The 6,000-nt window shown below is 41.3% G+C and overlaps 1 pseudogene; it reads right to left on the bottom strand.

Moving 5' to 3' along the window:
- Nucleotides 1-2,507: 2,507 nt before the first annotated feature.
- Nucleotides 2,508-4,841, bottom strand: LOC120545068 (annotated as a pseudogene).
- Nucleotides 4,842-6,000: the final 1,159 nt, after the last annotated feature.

Below are 6,000 nucleotides of genomic sequence, written 5' to 3' on the forward strand. Positions count from 1 at the left end.
AAACACTTTTCAGTGTTTTATTTGTAAAAAAAAAAATTTTAAAAGCATGTATAATTTTCCTTCCACTTCACAATTATGCGCCACTTAGTGTTGGTCTATCACATAAAATCCCAATGAAATACGTTTACATTTGTGGTTGTAATGTGACAAAATGTGGAAAAGTTCAAGAGGTATGAATACTTTTTCAAGCCACTGTATCTGATGTTTCTGGAGTAATATTCCTGCTGCATTCATTTTTATGTTGCATTTTCCTGCTGTAGATGTTTAATGTTGTGCTCATTTTAACTCCTTTTTTATATACTGTTGGGTAGTTTAATCTACAGCCATGCATCATGAGGCCTGTACTACAAATCAAGATCAACAAGCCCTGGATTTCTTCCAGTTAACCGGCTTCACCTAACCTAACAACCACGGTCAACCCGTCAAAGGTTTTTCCAATCTAGAGACGCGCGCGTTCACATAAAAGGGGCGGTGATCACGCAAACGTGGACAAAACAAGAGCCGCATATTTCACTCAGGAGGAGTAATCCTACAAACTTATCAGGAATTTAAACCTATAACAGGCTAAAAGCAACACAGTCGCTGCTGCCAAAGCAAGGAGGGAAAGCTGTCAGAAAATAGCAGACGCTATAAATGCGCAAGTTACATGACTTATTGATATAACTGCCACAGCAGAAAGATCTGACCATAATTACTTGTGCATTCCATAACGTTTAACTTGTGTTGCTGTATTATTTTAGTTGCAACCCTGTGGCAAACGATCGTGGGAGCAAATAAAAATTTAAATATAAAAACACAATTCAAAATGGTATGTAGCAGTAGCAATACTTGCACATATTGTAAGGCCAACAATTACAAGGCAGAATTGCGGGGTCAGTCCCTTTTGTAGGATATTGGTATACAAAAAGCCTATAGAACAATGAATTTGCAGCCAACAGGAAGAAAAATGAGGCAAAGAAGACTGGAGGGGGCCCTCCCCCACAGGACTTCACTCCTGCTGAGGAGCTGGCCCTCTCCAGCAATCAGGGTTGGCCCCTGATGGAAGGAGTGGAAGGGGGCATTTCTTCTGACCCTGGTGGCAGCAGCTCACAGACCCAGGCATACCTACAGGGTATGTGTCAAGTAATCTACGTGACCATGTTCGTTCAACAATTCTTTATGAATATTGTAGGAGTGAAATGTATTACTGTTCTCTGCAGTGACCGGAGATAGAGTGGTGTTGCTGCCACCACCCACTGTCGTCCCACTGTGCCACACAGAGGTAACAGTGAAACTAATAGTCATACGCCAGTATGTATGCCATATGTGGTTGCTGAATATTGATCAAATAGGCCATTTATTTCCTCAGGTGGAGGTCCTAGTCCTAGATGATGAAACTGTGTCTGCCTGCTCAGAGAGCGCTATGGGGGTACACTTTTGAGTATTTTTACCACTTGCAACACAGATGGTGAGAATGTGTGGCTGTGATTGAAGTGTCTGTAATGACTTGCTAATGGTGGTGGTCTGAACATGAGACACAAGTCCTTAAAGTGCTCATTTCAAATATGACTCAATTGATTAAATTGCTATGGCGTTAAACTCAGCAGGAAGAGGAAGAGGAACATATTCCACCCCAAGGCCAAGACAAAGCCACGTGGTAAGCAATGGACCTTGAAACACAGTAGTCAAATGGACACCTTCAACTTCCTCCAAGTGTGCCTTGCAAAGGGACAATGTTCTTTTATTTGTTTCAGGTTGGAGCAGACAATGGGAGGGCCCTAGGTAAAAGAACCCTGGAGCTCGACATTGAGTACAAGAGGCTTTTAATTAAAAAAACAAGGCTGGAGATAGAAAAGCTGGAACATGAGAAGAAGGTAGTACATGACTGAATGTATAAATGACAAAACTTACAGTTACACTGATACTTTTTCTGTGTTCCTACGAAAGGGGCAACACATGAGGATGTATTTCTTGTACTTTCTTCTACGTTTTGGTCTTTTAACAATTTTTTTGTGGCTTTTCCCAAAGTTTTTTGTTGTGACTTTGAGTCTTTTGTGGGGGTTTTCACCATTTTGTTCTTTCAATGTCCTATTTATTGTGTTTTGAAACAGCTGAAAGTAGTGAAATTATCATTTATTTCACTTGTGAAGAGCATTGTACGGTACCATACATGTTGTTTTTTGTTTGAAATGTTGTGGTTGAAAGAAACCCAAATTACTGATATGGAAATGATTAGAAAATGGGTCAAATTGACCCAAGGACAACAGAAAGGGTTAAGGGGGAGACACCCCAGTGAATAGGGATAACCTATCAACATGAAACCTCCCCAGGTGATAACTAATATTAGGTCAGCTATTGTTTTCACTCCTGGTTTCCTGTAAATGTATGTTTAAATCAGCAAATGATGCATTAAGTTGTAAAATATGATTACATTTGCATACATTTCCAGGATGGAAATCAGAACATTGGAATAAGACTGAATGAAAATCCTTGTTTCATTTTGTCAACATATTAGAGTCCAAAGTTTTTACACTGGGCACACTTTGGATATCTCCTTTTTACCACTCAATTAATGAGAATATGGTGGCAACAGCCATTAAAGAAAATCCGTATAGCTCAAATGCTATGGAACCAAAATAGCCCAACTGAATTCTAAATTCAGTCTCCCCTTAAACAAAAAACTGCTGTGAAATAGCCTCTCTCACGGCCCTGCCAGTAGGGTAGTCAAGGGTGAGGGGGTGTACCACATCTGGGGGTTGCTGGCTGACAGGTGGGGCTCTCTCCTTTCTTATTGTGGCCACATTGTGGAGCACGACACAGGCTGTCACAATTTGACAAGCCCGGTCTGCGGCCACTCGAAGGCCACGCAGGCAGTTGAGGCGTGCTTTGATTATGCCAAAGGTCATCTCGATCCTGACCCTTGTTCTGCTAAGTGCCACGTTACAAGCAGTCTGTGGCCCTGTGTTCGGGTCAGGATAGGGGGTCATCAGAAAGGGCAGGCAGGCGTACCCTGATGAAAATTGATATTAGCATTATCAGTATTACAAAATGCAACATATTACTTGCAATTGCCATACCTTGCTCTAATTTGTGGCACAGTGCAGACTCCCTGAAGATCCGGGAGTCATGGACAGACCCAGGCCACTTTGCCTCAATGCTGGTAACCAAACATCGATGGTCACAAGTCATCTGCAAAAAGCATCTTGTGTAAAATGTCCATCCACATAATAGCATTAATGTGAGGGAAACATCAATGTGAATTAGGACTCCTCCTTTACCAGTACGTCCAAACATGTGTAGCCTGTTCTTTATGCTTTACCTGAACGTTGATGCTGTGGTATGATTTGCGATTAATGAAATCGCCTTCATTCTCCCCCAGCGATGTAGAAATGGGGATATGGGTGCAGTCGATGGCACCAATTACCCTCGGGAAGCCTAAGGAGTAGGATTAATTTCATATGCAACGGTGAACATCAAGGGGCCTAGATTATTTATAGATGAAGTTTCAGTTTAAGTGAATATTTACCTGCTGTTTCATAAAAGCCCTTTTTGATTGATTTGATTGTTTGATTGATTGGGCAAGTGCCCTGGGAACACTACAAATGCATTTAAGTGTGCCGTTAAAGCACGCACCATCTTGCGGATTGCGCGGCAGACGGTGTTCTTGCTTAGGTTCTCCGCATCACCCACACTGTACATGAACGTACCTGTTGCGAAATAACCAAGGGGGTAAGCTTCGCTTCAGAATTCAAACCTCCATTTTGATGCTACAAAACGATCACCTCCTGTTAGCATCCCATTGACTCCCATTCATTTTGACGTCACTTTGACAGCGAATAACTTTACATCTGAAGCTTTTAAAGACTATTTGTCCATTGTTTGTTTCTAAAGAAACACGACAATGTATAAAAGGCTCCATTACCTTGTACCTCACGTTATGGCTCCGTAGCAGACGCTTTTATAAAAATAGGCTAACGATTGGGTCACATAGTAGAGGAATTACCGTATTGTACAGGAGAAGCTCACAGGCAGTTTCGACTTCCATTAGCTGTTTAGGTTTAATTCCTAATGTTAACTAGCATTTTAGTGATCAATAATTAGCCTGTGCCCATGTGTCCATCTCCTTACATAGACCTACACTCTCCGTCTCTGTAAGATTGGGAATGATTGAGATTTCTCTTGGCACAGCTACCAGAAGACTTCACACTTTCAGACACGTTGCTCACGTCACATCTACGTTGTCTCTCTCAGTTGGAGGCTGCGCAGCAACGCTCAGCACTCACCGGAAAAGTGCTTCTAATATCCTTCACTGGTCTCCGTCCAGAGCAATGGGCTCTGTTGGGCCATTCTTATATACTGTATATGGAAATAACGCAGCGCTAAGCATACAGTCTGTGGGACTGTGAGCGCACGGCTTCGTTGTGTTGCATTGGCAACATGGGGCTCAAGAAGCTGACAAAGATACGTAATTCCCTCCGCTGAGAATCTATATCTTTCATAAAGATAGTCATCAGGGAATGACAAAGGGTTTTGTCGGTCTCTAAATGTTCTGGCTCTTCTGAGCACACCTCTCACTATCCGCGCACCAAGGTCCACAGGATCTTCTAAGAACGATGATGCCGTTATGATCAAGAATGAATGGGTCAGTGGGCAGTGCTTTTACACCGGTTGATCTCTAATCTCCAACTTAACCTGCTCCCGACCAGGTTAGGTGTTCAGCATAAGTTACCACGGCGATTGAACCCGGTAACAAGTGATCCACCTTCGTGATACAGAAAATCCTGGGTTGAACCTGAAGTCACCTCGTTAACGCCAAGTCTCGCTTCATAGTACAGGCCTCTGGTCTGTACTAAGATCGCCATGTTTGTAGCGTCGTTGTCCTGTGAGAACCAAGTAGGGCTGCAACTAGCGATTATGTTCATAGTTTTCATTGGTCTCTGAAATGTCAAAATGTGGATCAGTGTTTCCCCAAAAGCCCAAGAGGACGTCCTCAAATGTCTTGTTTTGTCCACAACTCAAAATATATTCAGTTTACTGTCACAGAGGAGAGAAGAAACTAGAACATATTCACATTTAACAAGCTGACATCAAAGAAGTAGTAGTTTTCAACAACAAAAAATGACTCAAATCGAATCGATTGTCTAAATAGTTGGCGATTCATTTAATAGCTGACAACTATCAATTTATCTTTTCAGTTTTAGAACCACGTATCTCTAAAAAATTTTAAAACTTTGTGATGTCAGAAAAACAGCCCTGTTTTCACCTTTGGGATGATTACGGCTGCAACTAAAGTTCTATTCGTCTACAAATTGTCAGAAATCTTCCATTCCAGTTTTTCTTTTGTCAGTTCAAAACCCAAATCTATTCAGTTTATTCTAATTTTCAAACCGAGAAGTAGAAAAATCTCCATATTTGAGAGGATGAAAACTGCATTTTCTGCCATTTTTGCATGAAAACTTACTTTAATGGTTAATGACAATTATCAAAAGGTTTCCATTTGTCAACTTATCATTGCAGCTTTGTGCGTTTTCAAGCTGATCCAGGAGGCTTTTTAAAGACTTTATTTAGCTTATGGAGGTGAATTTTCTCAACACGTAAAGGAAGACTTAATCCTTTAGATTATCACAAACATTCAACATCACCACATCTGGAGATACGTGGTTTTCACTGGACACGAAGGGGAGGTAACACTGTCATCTGAAAAGTAACTACAGCTGTCAAAAAGACAAATGTAGTCGAGTACAGAGTAAAATATTTCCCTCAGATGTGCAACGGCAGGTCCGTGGTCAGCCTACTGCAAGGTGGGGGAGACCTTCAAAAAGTGGACCTTTTTTTGCAGTTTTTCCCTCGTTTTGTATATACATCAGGTTCAAATACTTTTGTTATGAGTGCATAAAGTTAGTTGCATGGGTTGTTGATACATTGGATGTTAGAAATTCACTGAAGTGGTGCTTTTAACAAGATTAAGGCTTCCGTTTGGTTTAGATAGTTTTTATTTGGGGAGGATTAGAATTATTGGTT

This window comes from Perca fluviatilis, chromosome 17 (genome assembly GCF_010015445.1).
Source record: "Perca fluviatilis chromosome 17, GENO_Pfluv_1.0, whole genome shotgun sequence".
Classification (NCBI taxonomy): Eukaryota; Metazoa; Chordata; class Actinopteri; order Perciformes; family Percidae; genus Perca; species Perca fluviatilis.